Source organism: Podarcis muralis, chromosome 10 (assembly GCF_964188315.1).
Source record: "Podarcis muralis chromosome 10, rPodMur119.hap1.1, whole genome shotgun sequence".
NCBI lineage: Eukaryota > Metazoa > Chordata > Lepidosauria > Squamata > Lacertidae > Podarcis > Podarcis muralis.
In genome coordinates this window covers 36,006,683-36,027,146 of record NC_135664.1, presented here as the reverse complement: position 1 = coordinate 36,027,146, position 20,464 = coordinate 36,006,683, and the positions used below count along the sequence as shown (strand labels likewise).

General features: G+C 41.3%; 1 protein-coding gene across 4 annotated transcripts in view; it reads right to left on the bottom strand.

Annotated features, from left to right (window-relative positions):
- The window catches only part of SYT1 (synaptotagmin 1), a 327,169-nt gene that overhangs the window by 193,207 nt on the left and 113,498 nt on the right, over positions 1–20,464 (bottom strand). For all 4 annotated transcript variants that reach the window (XM_028745766.2, XM_028745764.2, XM_077934750.1 and 1 more), the window contains exon 2: positions 11,672–11,727. The gene's annotated coding sequence lies outside the window, so the exon portion shown is untranslated. The remainder of the gene's footprint in view (positions 1–11,671; positions 11,728–20,464) is intronic.

Genomic DNA, 20,464 nt, shown 5'->3' with positions numbered 1-20,464 from the left:
CCTGATTAGGAAGCATTGCACTGTGGCTCAATATGCTAACCATCTCTTTAACACATACAACACACAGAGAGAGACTTTCTCCGCTGAGAAGAGAGATTCAATTACCCTAGAAAAACCAAGTCATAGTTGTTGATGCTTAATGGAAAACTTCAAAGCATGTTCTGTTTTATAGCCCTTTTGATGGAAGGTTGCATCCTGCATAGTCCACTTCTTTTGCCATCCCTGCCACTAATGACATCTGCATTAAAATAGAAATTGTATTTCTGCAGGCTTGGTCTACTGCTTCTGTCTGTTCCTAGGAGAGCTGCCCTTGTAATGCATTATCATTTTAAAAAATCTCTCTTAACATGTTGGTTAATTATCACTAGCTCAGTTACATTTTAAAAAATAACCTAAAATAGGGATAATTATATAAAGGGATACATAACAACAGAACATAGGAAAGGAAGTTTGAGCTTATTCTGTCATATATGAAGCCACTCAACATCCTTTACTGAGAGGTATTAGAATGAATTTTTCAACAATTGCAAAGGTTGTCTTATATTTATCACCCTTGCTAAACATAAGAGCAGCCCTTCTGGATCAGGCCAGTGGCCCATCTAGTCCAGCATCCTGTCCTCACAGTAAGCAAGCAGATTCCTTTGGGAAGCCTGCAAAAGGACATGAGTGCAACAGCACTTTGTCCATCTGCAGTTCCCAGCAACTGGTATTTAGAAGCATACTTCCTTTAGCCATGGAGACGTAACAAAGTCATTTTGCTTTGTAGACGTTGAAAGCTTTGTCCCCCATGAAATTTTCCAATCTTATTTTAGACTCCCACAGAAGCAGGAGAAGAACAGTGGCCAGAACAACTGTGGTGCAGGTAGAGAGAAGAAGCAACCAGACCATCCCTGGAGGAAGTCACAGACACACTGATTTACAGTTACAGCCGCTGGCCTTGATATCAGATCCCTAGGTAGGGAAGATAAATCCCCAGGGAGGCATGCCTGTTTTCTGGACTTCTTGGCAGGAGAGCAGCAGCAACTGGAAAAATCTGCAGAGCAGGTAAACCTTTTACTACCTCTTCTTGATCTGAATTTGCTGCTGTTGTCTTTGCAAGAGACAACCGGACCATTCCTGGATCAGGACTCATTCTACCACCACCACTGATTTGCAGTAGCTGGCATTGAAGCTGGACTTCTGGGTACAGTGAGGAATTAAAACAAAACTGGGTTCAAGTGGCTGACTTTTCCAAGTTAGGGATTTCTGGGCTAGGGAGTGGGGTGTGTGTGTGTGTGTCAGTGTTTGACTTTTTTTAATTCCACTCTGCTGGTTCACGGATGGGAGCATAGTTTTTTGTGTTTTTGTGTTTTGTTTTACTGTGCTGCCAATGTTGTTGTTGTTGCTATATATGCTGTATGCAATGCTAATGTTTATATAATTTTTCTTTTTCTTTCTGTTTAAAACTGAATTTATGTATATGTTCTGCAGTGTAAGTCACTTGAAGATCTGATTGGTGACAAGCTTAACAAACAAACAAACAAACAAACAAACAAACAAACAAACAAACAAGAATTATATGGAATTGGTATGGAATTATACAAGAGAATGCAGAATCCCTGAAAATTAGTCAACAATGACTGTGTTGGATGGGACATAGCAAGCCCCAAATGCAGGCAAAATTGCACAGTAGTTAGCTTTTTGCATCTGCCAGTTACAGGACCAAAGCCTACCCATTAGACAAGGTGAGGTGGCACACTTTGGGTTGTAGATTTTGTAGGACTATTCATACATTTAGCACTTTAAGGGGCACTTTTTGGTTTTGTTGTTAAAGGTGGGCTCTGTTCAGCATATTACACAGGAATGATTATGGAATAAAAAAGTTAGTAATAAAGGTAAATGCAATGTAGTAGGGAAAGTTATTTAATGAATTAAGTTAATAAGGAGACGTGCAATGTGGCAGGGAAAGGGTAATGCTGAAACTTCTGGGCCATTTCTGTTTGATAACACACAAGACATTTGACAAAGTACTGCAATTTCTTTTGGAAAAATGGGATAGCGACAGAGTAAATAGTCTGTGAAAAGGAAGTCCCAATAGACCTCTTTACTGATAAGAAGTTAGAGAAGTTCTGCACATTATCAAATCACCCATTACTTAGTCGCTTAAAATGTAAGCGTGTATGTAAAGCAAACAGGCTTGGCCTGAGGAAAAGGGCATAGTGGTGGCCCTATTACACAAACAGAAGCTGACTGGGCAAGCAACTAGCAATGAAACAACCCCCACTGCATTTGAGGGCAGCAGGTTAGCTTAGGGCAGAGGTGTGAAACTGGATTGAGCCAAAGGGTCGTATCCACATACCACTTTGACAGAAGCTCAGGGTCACCCACCCACTTGATAGCATACAAGATCAGGTTTTGAAAGTTCAAGCCGATACTACAAAGGAAGATTCCTAGCTTGAATTCATGCCAGGGAAGCAAAGAAAGAAGGGGGTGCATAGATTTCTTTTGCAGCCAAAACATGGCAGGTTTAGAATTTGAAACTTTTTTTCTTTCATTGTGCAGGGCAACACTTAAGAACGTGCAACTTGATCTTTCCTATACCCAATCTTAGGCTCACCTCAGCCCCAGGAAGGGAGGGTGTGATAGCCCAAATTTGTCTGGTGAGCCTATGTAGGCCTGCAGGCTGAAAAGTTCCCCATCAGTGGCTTGGAGGTGTACATCCTCCCCACTATTCCCCAGCCCTCTAGCAGCTGAGCCCTGAGGTAGCTGCCACACTCTGCATAATGGTAAGCCTAAGCTTGCAAGCAAATTTCAGATTCACCAAATTCACATTGGTGTGTGTGTGTTTTAAAGAACCCACACTTGAAAAGATGTGCAGGGAACATGCTAGGGCAGTGTTCCCCAACCTTGGGCCTCCAGCTGTTTTTGGACTACAACTCCCATCATCCCTCGCTAGCAAGGCCAGTGGTCAAGGATGATGGGAATTGTAGTCCAAAAACAGCTGGAGGCCCAAGGTTGGGGAACACTGTGCTAGGGCATAGGTGTTCTCCAGTTTTCCAGAACACCCATTGTTCCTGACCATTGGCTATGCTGGCTGAGGCTGATAGTTATTGGGATCCAATGACATCTAGAGGTCTACTAGTTACTAGACCAAGGGTCGGCAAAGTTTTTGTGGCTTGAGTTGGTTCACGGTCCTGCAGATGCCGCAGTGGGCCAGAGTGTGCACGCGCGCATGTGCAAACGCTATTTCGTGTGCCCCTTCCGGCATGGAGGAGGTGTGCGCAGCTTCCCATTGGCTGCGCAGCACTCCCTCTACCTGTTCTAGCTTCGTGCGAAGCCTCCGCAGGGCATGAGGAGCCTTCATCTTGCTCTCCCAGCTTCAGCAAAAGGAACCCGAAGTCTTTGGAGTGCAGCGCGAGGTCCCGCTGTGCTCCAAAGGCGTCAGACCCCTCTTGCTCTCCAGGATTCAGTGAAAGCAATGCGTAGCCTCTGGAGCGCGGTGGGAATGCTCCCTCTGCGCTTTGGAGGCTTCGCGTTGCTTTCGCTGAAGCTAAGGAGCCTACATTCGCTCCATAGGACACACAAACATTTCCCCTTAATTTTTGGAGGGGAAAAGGTGTGTCATATAGAGCGAAAAATATGGTACATAACTGGGGAAAACTCCAATGGGGTCAGGAGGAATCTTGCACAAAATGAGTTCCTGATTATGACTGCTTACTGAGCAGGGTGTGGCATATATCCATGCTCACTTGCAATATTCTGGAATGATGCACCAAGTAACTAATGCAAATCTGTAATTCAGACTGTCATTTCCTTGCAAGCAGTGTATTAGCTCAATGTAGTGACTGTCTAGGAAGAGGGAGATGTTTATATACTCCCGTACACTCATGTTTATAGTACATTTTATTGCATGCAAGGTGAGTCATTTGCCTGAAGCTGCAGTTGATGGGATGAAGCCACTCTCCATTCCTCTCTGGACCATGGCAACTCACTAATATAGCCTGCTTTTTCTCTTGCTGCTAAAAAGCCAGGCTAGAGAAAACATAGAGCCTTTGAAAACCAAAAGATTTTTTCCTTGCCTGATAACTTCTCAGACTCATTGGACCGGATAGAAAGAGTGAAGGTCTTTGTTCAGCATATCAAAGCAGCTGCTTTTTTCAGGAAGCCATGCTGTTAACTGTTTAACTGTACAGGGTTCATCATGAAATGCTAATGGTCAACCACCCTGAGGCTGTTAAAATGCATCTGAACTTTTCATAGTGATGAGTAATTGAATCAAGCGAGAAAAGCACCGCAAAAGCACTAGTAGCCATGAGCTAACTCAACTGAGTCTTTTTCTTTCATTTTAGAACACAAGCAAACACTACTGGATAGGAAAATGAGAATTGCAGGCAAGCACATGTTTAACTAGTATGCATGCATGCTCTGAAAATACATGTGCATGAAAATGCATGCCAGATTATGGGGCAAGGTAGCAGCTAATGGCTGACAAGCTATAAGATTTATGTTATAATTTTTCCTTTTTTTATCCTACCGTTCATCCTGAAGGAGTCCAGGGTGTCCCACTAATTTTCATTGGGGCTTACTCTCATGTAACGTGGCACAGAACTGTTTAGAATGACTGCCTTGAAAATATAACATAATTTTGGGAGAGGGTGGTTTGACTGAACCATTTTTGGTGAACCTGGTTTTAACAACAATTGTCATTCTTGGCCATTGACCATGCTGACTGATGGGAGCTGTAGGCCACTAATAGACAGAGTCATGAAGAGTATGGCTAAATTTAAAGTCATTCAAGGTGGCAGGCATCACGACATTCTGTTAAGGTTATTTTCGTTTATTTATTTTAAAAACGTGTATCCTGCTTTTCATCAGCTAGGTCTCAAAGCTGCTAACACTGATATGAATCTTATGAATCTAAAACATAAAACCTCAATAGATTAAGCCCTTAAACAAGAACATGAGAATTTTAAAAAAAGATTAGGGAAGCATTGAGGATCCAAAGGCCTTTTGAAACAAGATGGTGGACGTGTGCTTCCTGTGAGAGTTTCTGGATCCAGAGCGTTAAGTCTTAAGAAATGTATTCTCCTTCCTTTTCCAAATACTAAAAATGAGTCATTTGCTACTGCTTCTTTCAGTTGAACATTTAAGCTTTAGTTTGTTATAGCTGTTTGACAACTGAAGACATAATGTTCCAGAAGAAAAGAAAGAAACACAATACACGGGGTTTTATGGCACTCTCATTAGAGTGTCTAATCAGCTGCACACAGAAACTCTTCAAACAGATCTGTGGTAATGTGTGCTATAGCCAGATAATTTAGACAAAGTTCAGTTCTCTAATATTTGCAATTACACTGCCAGCACTAAGGCAGCCGGGGGGGGGGGGGCAAAATGTGGAGTTACAGCATTTACAATGTCATTTAAATGATGCTCTATTGGGGCCAATGCAAGGCGGTACTTTATACTGGGTGTGGATCAAAGGGTCTAATTGTGGGTATAAACCACCAGGTGTCAGTGTTTTTTGGTGGGTTGGCAAAACATGTCAGAGACACACTACTGTTTATGTAATAAAATCCATTAGCAGCAATAGTTAATAGTTGCCATCTCATCAGTTTGCCTGTCTCCCCAATAGCCACCAGTGTAATGCTGTGATGAAGTTCTGGTCAGTTCAACTGTTTCAAACTTTGCATTAAATGTGCATCTTGAGAGAAAACTCACATTTAAATATTTATGTACACATGAACGTATTTACACATGAAATAATTTCTACAAACTCACAGGTTAATTTGGAAATGGAAAAAATTATTGGATGTCTTTTTTTAAGCATGTGAAAAGTGAACCAGAAACAGACAAGACTCATCCTAAAATGACAACTTCCTTTTATTCCCACCCCCTGTGAAACAGCACCTAAAAAAAGTTACTCTTCAGGCCATTGCTTAGAGCATGGGGTGGGTAACCTTTGGCCTTCTGGGTTTATGTTGTTGGACTGCAACTCCTAATTAGCTCCAGGCAGTATGACCAGCAGTTCAGGATGATGACAGCCAGAGGCCAGTAATATCTGGAGGGCCACAGGTTACGGGTTGACTTGTAGCTGGCTAAGGAGAATGCATCAGTTTCCTCCTGATATAGCAGCCAAGAGATAAGCATGCCTCATATTTTATTTTGTTCTGAAGCCACTTCGAGTGCTTGGCACAAGTAGAAAAACTGATGTCCTACTACTTGCATGAATTGAGAAACAGTCTGTACTGCCTTAAGATACAAGCCGTGCTGTGCTGCTGCAACAGCCTTTAGCAAGAACAGATGAGAATGAATCATTTGTAAAAACCTTATTCCGTATGCTGAACATCCATTGTTGGATCAGGGCCATAGCCTTCACACACAAAATTGTTACTTGAGACAAAGTATTACCAACCACTCAGCAAAGGATTATCCAACTTCTGGGACACTGGGGGTGCACTGTGTTTGTTTGTTAACTAAGGGGAAAGCAAAGAAGAATCTGAAGATAAATTAAATAATGGTGAGTAATCTATCAAGGTGCTAAGATGATAGATGGCAATTGAAGTCCCCAGGGAAGTCTGTAGACAGGACCATTTTGCAAAATTAGGTTGAATAACTAGTACATGTCAGGGAACTGCAGAATGTAAATCCATGTCTTAGGTTTTCTGTCTGAAAAAAACACTGCTACTCTGGTTGTAGTGTCAAACAAACACAGTGAAACACAACAATGCGCAATAACTGGAACCACACACAACTTAGTATGTATTCATGTTAGTAATACTGTGCTGGATAAATCCCTGTGTGGTTATATCTTAAGACCCCTGATACCTATAAATTAAAAATCAGCCTCAAGATTTCCAAGGTGGCTGGGGGTGATCTTCTGGGAAATAGAAGAGTCCAAAGCACTTTCACAATATGCTTTCTTCCAAAAGAATCTGCCCAGTTAAGTGGCAATCTAAAACAACATGTCCCAGGAGACCTTGTGTTAAATTTCTTTCCTGCCGTTAGTAATTAACAATGTACTCAGAAGACCAGTTTCAAAGCTAACTTTGCCACATGCTGTTTTCCAAAGGTACAAGGAGCATTCAGCCCTAGTCCCCAGACCACACCGATCAAGAGTTCTTCTCAAGCAAACCTCTAAGGAGTGAATTCATGCTGGTTTTAAGTTTTAAGCAATTTTTCCTCTTTTACTAGAACACAACCTTCATAAGTCAACTAACTTGCTTTTTCAAAGCTTTGCAACTGCATTTTAAATAGAAATGGACTCAAAATGTGTTCAGACGTTTCCATCTCATTGCACGCACGCACTAGAACCTAAAATATTAGCATACAGCTTTCCAAAGAAAATTAAGAATAAAAGATCTACTGTAATTCTATCAATCTGCAAGGTTGGGAAAAAAAGGAATTCAATTTCTCTGGAAGTAATGGAGTGAAATTGCTCATATTACTGTTATTTTCAATGGGCTGGGATGAGATTTATTTCAGCTGGCTGAAATGAGACCTAGTCCATTGTTCCAGCATCATCCTCATGAGCCAATTGTTAATCTGAACAATAACCCGATTTGTCAAATTACACAAATTTATCTTTATAATACATGAATGATGGAGGAAACTGTCATTAACTAGACAGCCATTATGAACCATCATAGCTGTCAATTGTATGATAATCCAAAATAACTGTCATGGCAGGTGAAATTTGATAACAGCTAACTGTGTGAGGATGATGAACAGACACCTCTTCAGCAAGGGGTATTGCAATAGTTTAGCCTCCTCCACAGCCACGGGGTTATGATCTTTGGAAATATCAAAGCCAAAACCACAAAAAGCTTATGAATTTTAAAGAATAATAATGAGAATAAGATAGAAGTCCATCAGTTTGTCTTCTTATGATGACATTGAAGGTAAAGAGCTAACACCTGCCTTAGTCAATATGGCTACCCCATCAATTTTAATGTGCTTGCTTGCTCTTGTTATAATCAATAGACATGTGCAGCAGGAGATAATTGCCCTCATATTCATTTATTTGAATATGTATATCCCATTTTTTCCAATTTCAAGGCAGTTCACAATATCAAACAACACAGTGGGGGCATATCTGAGGCTGCAAATGTGTGTACATGGAAGTGACGACTGGAAATAAAATGAGGGCTACAGTTGCTTAAGAGCAAAAGGGTGGCACGCCTGCCGCTCACAATACAACTGGCTGTTGTCACTTCCACTTTGCTAAAATTGATCTCCCACTTGTGGATAGGTGGCGGCTTTGTTGCTTGTGTTAGAATTCCTGCTCCGTGACTGCAGTCATGGGATTTTTGTCTATCACATGATGGTGCATGTTTTGACTCCACAGAGTGGGAAGTGACGGAGACAGGATGTTTGTGTTACTGTGTTCCCTGCAGTGGGACTATTGTCCTTTGTTCTCTCTCTTTGCTGTCTGATGCTAGAGAGAGAGGGAGCCATGTTGCTGTGCTCCGTGTGTGTTTATATGTAAATAAAGTAGATTAGCCGAAATGCTGAGTTGCTGAGGTCTGTTACGCAAGCTGCGAAGACCCTGTGGATCCCTAAGTGTGCTGATGTCTGTTGACATTGGTCGCTGTGATGTTCGGGCTGAAGAAAGCTTTTGAAGTTCCCGAACGATCGACCAGGAGGGAGAGAACACGCCAGTCGGGTGTAGGATGAGCTCCTTACATCCTTACTCAAGTGTAGGATGAGCTCCTTACAGATTGTACATCCCTAATTCAGTTAATGAAACATCAGAGACAACATGCTGAGGGCTTCATCTGAAGATGAGCAAAGTCAGTGGAGCAGAGTCATAGCTCTTCCTAATGCATTGCTCTACCCGAAACCCTCCAGACATTCTCTTCCCCCATGGTTGATTTCACTCCGTTGTGCTATGCCAGAAGGGAAGGAAGCAATTCTGCAAGGAGAGAGAGAAAGAGATACCAGCTGCCTTGGTGCTTCTGCACAACAGTTCTTTTTCAGTTCCAACATCCGTGCTGATATGGATTAGCAAGGGTGAACATAGCCTCCAACATTTCTCCATGTGGCAAAACCCAATGTTTTCAACTCACACTACTCCAAGTTAATAATTCTCTTCCATCCATTACTTTCAAAAGAAAACAAACAGGATCAAAGTGCTCGAACTGGAAGTTGCAGGGTATGATTTTTTTGGGGGGGGAAGGGAGGGGTATATTTGCTATACATTCTATAGAACTTCATGAAGTAAAACAGTAATTGAAAATGATACAATGTTCTGCAGGAATAGGGTTGCCATATTTCAAAAAGTGAAAATCTGGACACAAAAGTTGTTGAGCTTTCAGAGATTTGCACCCGGACGCTGTTTCCAACTTTCAAATCCCAGCTATGTCTGGGAAATTTCCAGACTATGGCAGCCCTATGCAGGATCCATGTTATACATTTTAGGAAAGACGTACTCCTTTGAGTACCTTTATTCAAGAGGGCTCAACATTTATATTAATTGGAGAAAGGTGGCTGATAGACAAACCTGCTGTGTTGCAATTTACCTGTCCCCTAAAGCAAACTGACTGCTGCTAGTTGAGTATTCCCAAACTCTGTCATAAAGTTATTGTTTAAAAATTAGAAAATGGTAATTCTGTTTACATTACATTTCCAAGAATTGAGTCCAAACGGTGAACTAAATAAATTATGTATTACATGTGTTAAATGGACACTGCACAGTTCCATTTCTGTAATTATATATTCATGGTTAGAACATTTGTATTCTATAATCATAATGCCATGACTGATAAATTAACTGATGGATGCTATGAAAAGGTTTCTCATCATTATATTCTGCCTGAAGGAGGAAGGGTGATTGTATTCATTGGAGCACCAACAAAGGTTGATTAATTTCTTCTTCATGTACATAAATACATTCAGATTCCATTTGAATGGTTTTGATATGAGTTCAGGGTGCTCATGCCAGCTGCTAAAGAAAGCTAAAACGGGGGGATTTCTGAGTACGTGTATAAAACAGAGAGAAAGATTCAAACACAGGTATGCTACCATCTGCCCATTTCACAAACACACTGTTTCCACAATGCAGCAGTGGGAATTTGCTGAAAACTCTATGAGGTCTTAAGCTGAAAACCATGATCCTGAGGCAATACTATCATCTACACATTTTCAGATCACTTTGCATCCCAATTGTTCATCCATATCAGGGGTTGGGAACCTCTTTCAGCCAATGGGCTGCATTCCTTCTGGGCAAGCTTCTGATAGGAATACACCTGTGTGTGAATAGGGTCAGAGTAAAGGGGGGGGGCATTTAACGTAAATCATACCTTTGTACAGCAGGCTGCTTTCTACACACAGCCCTCTCTATCTTCCATCCAGGAGGGTAAGAGGCATTGTTGGAGTTCAAAGACATATTCCAGCTAAGCAAAAACTCTCAAGTGGGATATGAAACAAGGCAAAGGAGGAGAGTGGTCTTGGGCTTGAGGCTCCCTATACCTGATCCATGTGATGACTTAGAAGCCTATGCAAGTCTCCTTTCCCAAAATTGTCTTGGAAGCTGATCATATGTGCAGTCGTACCTTGGTTGTAAAACTTAATCCATTCCGGGAGTCCGTCTGACTCCCGAAACAGTTCGAAAACCAAGGCGCAGCTTCCAATTGGCTGCAGGAGTTTCCTGCACTCAATCGGAAGCCTCAGAAGCTGCATCAGGCGTTAGGCTTCCAAAAAATGTTCGCAAACCGGAACACTCACTTCTGGGTTTGCAGTGTTTGGGAGCCAAAACGTACGAGTACCAAGGCGTTTGAATACCAAGGTACGACTGTATTGAGAATTGAGACCTGAATAAGATCTCTTGCCCTTGTTGCAGTGTGAAATACAGTGTTCCCCAGCAGCATCAACATGCACCTTTCTGGCTCACAGGCGCCATGGATAACAATAACAATAAGAACAATACATTATTTATATGCATCTGACTGGGTTGTCCCAGGCACTCTGGGCAGCTTCCCAATTAAAACATCAAACACATTAAACATTCAAAACTTCCTTATATAGGGTTGCCTTCAGATGTCTTATAAAAGTCAGATCGTTGTTTATTTCCTTGACACCTGATTGGAGGGCATTCCATAGGGCAGGTGTGACTACTGAGAAGGTCCTCTACCTGGTTCCCTGTAACCTCATTTCTCACAATAAGGGAACCACCAGAAGGCCCTTGGAGATGGATTTCAGTGTCTGGGCTGAACGATGTGGGTGGAGAAGCTCCTTCAGGTTTACAATGGCAAGCACCAGCTAAACATCAAAGCAATTGTAGGATTTTCCAGTTTCTGCTCCGCTTGCCAGGAATACACCGTCATGCAATGCATGAAAAATACGCAAAGGCACCCCCAGAAATCAGAAATATGATTTGCCATTTCTTTTATTTTGTGGCTTCCTAACCAATATTATTGCACCAAATCATCCTAGTCAAGAAAACACTAATGATATGTCCCTATGTGGTGCAGCACAGATACATTGCATGGATTATCTTGGTTTTTTATCTAAGAGGATTATAGGATAAATGAATAAAATGTCCACTCCAGTGAAATGAAATTGAGTTTTAAGAGAGGGCAGAAATTGCTTACCAGACTAATTTCTTATATTGGTAAAAGAAAGAACAGACTGGTCAAGGAAAAGAATCAAATGCTGTATAATATTCAGTTTCAGAAGGCACTGAGAACAAACTTACTGTTTACAATGTGGATTCTGATGCCTCCTCTCTTTTTCTGTCAGAAGTCCACGTTTCTGTAAGGGGAGAAAAGGATACCATGACAATGTGTTTTAAAAATAAGATCAGAGTATTCTGGAATATAGCTATATTAGATCTACTATCTTTGACATGATACAGCCATGACATTAATCCTCCTAAGGGAGAATTGGTCTAGAGTGGGGAAGGCTGTGACTCAGTGGTAGAGCATGTTCTTTGCATGCAGAAAACCCCAGATTCAATCCCCAAGCATCTCCAGGTACGGCTGGGCACATCCTCATCTATAACCCTTGAAAGCTGCTTCCAGTCAGTGTAGACAATACTGGTATAGATGTACCAATGGTCTAACTCAGTGTCAGGCAGATGAGTGAGAAGTGAACTGGAAGTTGTAAGAAGATAGAACCTGAAGGACTGAGAGTCCTCTGTTGACCAGGCAAGGGTACCTCTCTAGGCCCCTACTTTTCATACAAGGCCTGGCCAATCCCAATGCTACATGCTGGCTACCAATCCTGATGTTATTTACCTCTGTTTCCCTTTGATGCTTCAAATGGGCGCTGGAGGTTAAGCTAAGTACTTATAGTCCTAGGTTGATCCCACTTTTAGACTATGAAATTACCACAAAGCCTGGAGCTGTTTTTATAGGTTTTGTGGAGTATGTGATTTTTAAAAACAGCACTTTCCCCCTTGTGTTAATATCACAAATCACTGCACTATGAGAACTGCTCATTGCTCTCAATATCAAAGTATGCGAAGATAGCTGCTAAATTTCCCATGTCAATGCTGCTTGTGAAAACTGGGTGTAAGACTATAGCTGGAAGGAAGCAAAAAATGCTAAGACAAAACTTGGTGAGTTTGGATGGCAGATCAACATGCAACAAGGTACATACTCCTCCATGTATGAGGGAGATATTCCCTACAGGACACGGAAGTAGGAATGATGCAACAGAGTTTCTCACTGAAACATTTTAAGAACATGAGATCACAAGAACCCATCTAGCCTAGCGACCTGTTCTCACAGTGCCCAACCAGATGCCCCAATTGGAAGCCCACAAGCAAAACCAGAGTGTAACAGCAGTCTCCCCATTTGTGATTCCCCTCTTGGCATTCAGAGGCATACTGCCTATGGCAGTGAAAGTAGAACATTAGCAATTATGGCTGGTAGCTACAGATAAGACTGATCCTCCACAAATTTGTCTAATCCTGCTATATAGCCATCCAAAGTGCACAGCCACCACCACATCTCACAGGAGGGAATTTTACAGTGTGACAAAGTGCTGCGAATTGCACTCGTTAATATTATACGTGACTGAAAATGCGTTGTCACAAAAATAACACAGATGTTCGTAAGATAAATAAATCACCGCTAATTGAGTTGGATTCAGATTTTGCCTTCCACATATGGAAAAGCTACTTCCTGACCACAGAAGGCTTTTGACTCAGAAGTGGGATCTTGCTAGGAGTGTGAGTGGGTGTGGAGTGAATTTTGCTGATCTCCCTTCCCCCCCCCCCCGCCCCCAGTACTATCTCTTGCACAGTTTTAGGACACTGTGTGGGAGGTGATGCTGAGAGAGAAGGGAAATCAGTACAACTCCTCTCAGAGGATGTTCCTGCCAGCAGGAACAATGTCTAGATCCAAGTCATTAGCTAATTTTGTAGAAGGCCTATTATTGATTATTTACCAATCTATACCCTGCCTTTCAAGTTCTCTGTGGCAGGAGCCATCAACATTTTTAGATCAATGGCCACATCTAAAATTTTGAAAAAGCGCAGGTCACAAAATGGCTGTCACATCTAAAAGTGAAGAGGCAAAATCACAAAATAGTCCTTGCATGTTCACTCTCCCCCTGCCCTCAAGGAAAAAAGGGAAACCTATATCAGCCATCATTGTGCTCACTCACAGAGAGAAACTTTGCATTTCTTCACTGTTCATAATGAAAGGTGTGTGTGTGTGTCCAGTCCTGACACCCAATGAAACATGGACATGTCTCAGGGAGTTTGTTCAAAGACTGGGGGGATATTTACTGATATGGCAGGAGCCAATAAGAGCTGTTGATTTTTCTTCTTATTCATTTTTTAAAGAACTGACATTGTGATTATTACAACTGAGGGTAAGACAGAAGGAGAGATGTGGGAAAGGCTAGGAAGAGGAATGTCTTCTCTGTATAAAATGGAGAAACCTTTTTGATTAGATATTAGCAACAACAGTGTGGAATAGGAATGCTGAAAATGAATGTACATAAATACAAGTACAGCAGCATAAATCTGCTTATATACTTCCTAGCAGTTACTTCTAGAATTTTACATATATAATGAAGAAATCAAACAAGAAAAATGAGAAATGATTTGGCAAAAGAAGATGCAACATTATTTTACAGAACAAAAACCCATTTGCGTTATATGTCTTAGTCTTAAACAAAGAATATTTTATATAATGTGCTGGAACATTAACTCACTCATCCATGGCTATGGATCCTGTGGGTTTGAGCATGGGGAACGTGCTCTTGTAATGACGACTGCATTTCCCAGCTGCTGTTACAGCATCTGTCCTGCAAGATCTGGTTTTCATTTCAATATTGTTTCAGAGGAAACAGCTATTATTATTATTTTAAAAATCAAAATCCATTAGCAAAACCAATAGAATAAAATGATTTTAGCTATGCCAGATTGCATTTTGCAATAATACTTCGGAGCATATTCTGTACATTTTTTATAAATGGTATCTGGAAAAGATTCCCTTGAGACCCTGAAGCAATCATGTAAATAATGCGCATCTTCTATTTAATTTACTTGGAGGAATCAGTGGGGCGAGGGGAGGGAATTCACAGAGATTTGATCTGGGAGATGCTTGAAGAGTGTCCCTGACACAGACAAACACTGCTCAAAGAGCCAAACAGCAGCTGAACTAGAAAGAGAAGGTGGTGGATCTAATACACTATCATATCTGTTGCAACTGGAATAACAGATGACAAATAACATGGAATTTTACATAAAGCATGAAGCATCAAACAAGATATCCAACAATAACACAGAGACAAAATTCCCTTTGCATCTATCCACACTCATTGGAGAACATCCAAGCTCTTGTCTTGATTACCTGCTGTTCTTCTCCATTCATGCAGAAGTCTAATACAACAACAGGTGTGTATAGTTGGAGGATCAGATCCTTCCAAACACCAAGACTCAACATGGGCTGAAGGTGATATGTTCCACATAACCTTCCTTCCCCAGGAAGGGAGAGGACAAGTCTCCAAAGGTTGCTTGCCAGCGGTAGGCATGGTCAAGTGACAGTGGGCACTGCCGAAACAGGCACTGCCACCTCACAATGCACACTCACCTTCATAACAACATGCGCGCACACACTTATGCAGACACTTGCACACACACTCACCACCCATATGGTGCAGAAAGATTTCTCTCTGAAGGGCAGAGATAGTGATTTCATCCCCATTGTTGTACTGGGCTGGGGGAAGAAGTTCCTCTCCTCCCAGCCCAGCCCAATGCAGGTGGGAAATCACTGTCTCCGCTCTTCAGAGAATACTGTTAAATGCCACCCCAGTTTCCAATCAGTGAGAGACTCCAGGGTTTCCAGTGCTTACCCTGGGTTCGGTTTCCTTGGAATGAAGGAATATACGGTTTTATTTACACATACAGTAGAACCTCTAATTACAACTGCCTCAGGTTACAAACACTTCAGGTTACAAACTCTGCTAACCTGGAAGAGTTACCTAGAGTCGAGAATTTGCCCCAGGATGAGAACAGAAATCATGTGCCGGAGGCGCAGTGGCAGCAAGAGGACCCATTAGCGAAAGCACGCCTCTAGTTAAGAACAGTTTCAGGTTAAGAACGGACCTCCGGAACAAATTATGTTCGTAACTAGAGGTACCACTGTATATACAACCTGAGCATAACATGAGGGAGTAGGGCTCAGAACATTAAGACCCCAACAGATCTTGCTTCTCCATTTGGTTGCCAAGGCAGCCTCAAAGTCTAGCACAGACCAGCACAGAGGTAAACAACACCCACCCACCCACACCCTTTTGTCTTGTGGCATAGAGGCCCACCCTTTTGTCTTGTGGCATAGAGCAACTTCTTTTGTGATGCTAATTATGGTGCTTAACCAGCTAGCCAAAGTCATTACCTTAATAGAGGAGCTGGTTCAGCAAGCTTGTTCTTATACACCCTACTCCCACAGATACAGGATCCCAAGAACTCGAAGAGACTTGGGGCATCATCCAGACTGACCCACCCCAACTCACAACAATACAGTCTTTCAAGAGCAGAGGCAATATTCCTGCCCCCGTCACTGTAATGGAGGGTAAGACTCAATGGCTCTTACCATTAGAGCTTTCTGTCTGAAGAGCAGAGGCAGCAAATGTGTTGCCATGGCAACACAATTCCAAATACCAGGAATCAAAAGTGCAAATTATTGATTGGCCGAGGTGGTCTCTTTTGGATATTCTCTTGCTAAGAAACCAAACCTCATGCTTACTGAAATGGGGGAAGCAAGCAACTGCCTCAACACTTCGAAGAAAAACTGGGCTGGGCAGAGAGGAACCTCTCCTCTCAGCTAAGCACCTTAATCAGATAGAAGATGCTTCGCAAAGTTGGCTTTTCCTGACCTTGCAAATGCACCTCTTTTTCTTGTGTGCTGCCTCTGCTGGGAGGCTGATGGTACTCAGAAAACAGGAATGTGTAAGAGAAAAGAGCACATTTGCATGGGGGCTGGTGGGCCACTTCTGATGACTTGCCAGGCCTGATTCAGCCTGTGGGCTCACAACCTCTGCATTACAACACATCATAATTATATTATATAAATGTGAACCGTGACATATGATATATAATGCATGTTGTAGCAGAGCCAAATTACTGCTTTTAAATCAAATTTATGATTTATATCAAATCCAAAGCAGTTTGAAGTTGCAATCCTATGCACATATACCTAGGAGCAAGTCCATTAAGCAAAGTGGGAATTCTGAGTTAAGAGTGCATAGGATTGTGGTGCATATCTTAAATCAATACACCATCATCTGTTTGTTTTTCTCAGCGACACATTCTTTCATACTAAATATTGATTTGCTAGCAAAGTTATATCATCAACTAAAAAATAAAAATAAAACCTTGGCTGCTCTGTAACTTTAACACCCTTAACTGTATTCAAATCTTTCATAAATGTAAGGTGCCTTGCAACCATGAGCAATGATTTTAACGGCATCTCAAATCAATTGTAGCACAGATCGGTGGATTACTTTGGCACACAGGAGTTTAAAGCACACACTGTGAATCCCTATACAACCACCACTTAAAACACTGCCCAGGCCCAGATAGATTGCTATGGCAACAAAATCCCAAATACCGGGCTGGTAAGTAACAAAAATGTAAATTATTGATGGACTCGGAGTTGTCTCTCTTGGACACTCTCCTACTGAGAAACCAAACCTTATGCTTACTACTACAGAGGGAAGGTTGATAACACAATTTCCTCAGCACACTGAGCACTTAATCCGGAGGGATTTCATTAAATCTTGCGGTTTAAATTTTTATTCTTGGAGCAGCAGTCAGCAAGCAGAGATTACAGTCAAAATGCCACCATTCAGGTCACCGCTCCCTGAACTCGGGAATTTGCTGTTAACATGACAAGAAACTAAAATTTAAAAGCACCTGAGGGGTCTAAATAGCTTTCATCTTGGGCTTTGATGACAACATTAGCCACAATACCAGTTGTGGTCAGCAGCAGACAGAAGGGAAGTAAAATACTGATACACAGTATTTTGTAGTACAGTGCCACAAAGGATGCAAGGGAGAGACAGAAAATGCAGGGACAATTTAGAGGACTCGTGCTTTCCTTGCAAAAGGTCCCAAGTAGAATCCCTGGCATCTGCAGGTAGAGCTGAGAACTAGCCCTTTCTGAAAATCTAAAGAGCTGCTGCTACTAACTTAGTGTGAACAATACTAAGCTATATACTTGACACTAGAAACAGGACAACATTGATTCTGTCCACTTCAGATCAGGTGATGAGAGAATTGTTTTGATTATTAAGACCATTGCTTCTGAGAAAACCAAAATGTTCAAGGGCTGAAAACAGAATGACAAAATCCCGAGAAGAAATTAGTATATTAAAAAAGGGGACGGGGGAACCAAAACGGAAAGAGCTTCCCACAATATCTAAACCTAACGTCAAGGTTCTGAATCTAGTCTAAATGGCTGAGGTGGCTAAGCCTGTAAATATTGTTAATAAATAAAACTATTTAAACAACAGTGGAACATCCTTCTTACTCTTCTCTTTACTTCATCTATGATGTATCAACTGGAATATGGACCATGGAATATGCTTTGTATGCAGAAGATCCCAGGTGCAATTCCTGACACCTGGGAGAGATTCCTTCCTGAAAACCTGGAGAGCTGCTGCCAGTCAGTGTAGATAATACTGACTTAGATGGATCAATGGTCTGACTCCGTATAAGGCAGATTCTGCTGTTCCTACTGCACTATTTCTGAAATATCTGAATCAACCACTTCAACTGAGAGCAAATCCCTTCTTTCTACTTAGGCCACAGTTGCCACCAAGTTAGATGTTAACATTGTTTTAGCAACAGAAGATGATAGCATGCTATTCTGTTTCTTTTCACTTTTATTTCAGAGATTTAAATGTTAGCTACCTTATTTTGCAGACAGAACACACATAACATTGTCAAGGACAAGAATTCTGGGAGGCTTCTAGCTCCCCTTGGCTCAGGTTGATGGATTTACAGCCCTCTACAATTTCTGTTTCATTCTCAGTTTGATCCCATGTCAAAAGAGCACATCATTTGACAACGTACTACTCTGATAACTGAACCATGACAACGCTTGGCTCAGTATCATAACTCCTTGATCAATAAACAATCACAGGAATCAGTGGGCATCACAAGACTCTCTTTTCAGGAGAGAAAACTGTTAATTACTTCACTGTGACACTTTTATTTACCCACAAAATCATTCTCTCTTACAGCACTTCAGCTGAAAGCAAATACACTGCATAGACAACAAGTAGACCAAAGCGTTGCAAACCATCCTTTGAAGCAGAAATCAAGAGAGGACTCTACATTTGCACAAAGACCTTTTTATATTGGGTCCCCGAACAGATATCCAAAGCCTCCTTTTATCCTGACATTCAAAACTATAGCTCCAATTCCATATACTTCCTAGTATCCAGATGTTATGGTTTTCAAAGGAAGGTGAGATGACTGTAAGTCAATTACTGGTGAGGCAGTTTAATCCATGTTACGCACAGAGACAGTGTCTTTATGGCACTCTTCAGGCAACAGTAGAAAATGGCACTCTCTACAGACACACAGGGAGAACAGCAAGGGGATATACTCAAAAACTAATTTCAACAATGATAAAAAAATATGCCAAGAAAGATATGACCAAAAATCTGGAAGTCCAAACTTGAAAAACATTAAGTTAATTCATTCTCTCGGACCCACTGTGCTATTAGTTGGTAATGTAAAGGGTTGGAATGAACATTTAGATTTGGAACATGTATTTTGCTAAACCATGTTTGGGAATGCCCTGCCTTCATGTGACTGTAATTGCATGGAGGGGTGAGTGCCTGCCTCTGCTGCCCTGTCCTGTTCCCCCTTGTGTTGTGTATTGAGGCTCTGCCCCCACTCCTCACCTGCAGGCCTGGGAACCATGATCATGGCCAAAGAGGAGTCTCCCCTCTGCAGACATCCCCACCCAATATGGGCCAAAATAGCGCTTTAATGGCAACTAAATTGTGTATTAACTCTTAATGGGAGGATTATCTTTTCCTTCAAGATGTTTCGTTTCTGGGAATTTGGGGTATGTCAACAATTAAGGAAATAACCAGTGGTATTAGGGCAAGACAATGGTAATAGGGTATGCCAGTTTTGTGACAAAGTGGTTGAAAAGGATATTTGAAAGACGTTTATAATGATATTATTAGCATTCTCATTTATTTGATTTATTATCTTACACAGACATATATTGTAATAAGTGTTTCAAAACACACTAGGTTAAAATAACCTTCAGTAAGCTAAAACAATCTGCAGGAAGATTACAGTTGCTAGTGAGCCTTCATGAAATGTACCCAGTGCAAATCCTGATACCCTGCCTTGGTTAGATTATGGGGAAAATGTTTTTATAACACTGTAAAGCTGGCAATTCAAGGTATTAACTTTTATAAAACTATTAATGAGCAACAGTTAACACAAGACCTGACAACTTCATTTTGATCCCCATAAAACAAATTAATGTTAACATCACTTAAATGTCACTATGTATTTTACAGACATAAATTAATCCAAAATTCTGACAAGAATGGCTATGAATAAAGCTGGCTGCTCTCCTTTTACTGTTTTCATAACATGCAACAATAAAATATTAAATGACTCCCCCCTTTTACCCTTTTAAAATATAATGCTGCATTACTATATGTTAAACCATTTGAGTTGAAATAAATTACAGAACTGAAATCATAACTATTCAGGCACCCATGCTTTCATCCCTCATCTATTCACACCCTTTCTCACTTCTGGCTTTCCTGACTGGTCCATTCTATATACTGAACTTTTGCACATTTGATACGGTCAAATATATACAGAATGTCTATGTAAGTCTGTCTTACATTTAAACGATACTACTTTGACCAGTGTATACTAATTTGCATGTATACTAATTTGGTGAGTGTGAAAAAGCTCGATATCTAGTTGTTTTATCCGGAAGAAGCTACAGCAAGTACAATGGCTTTTGAAATTCCGCTAATCTTTCCT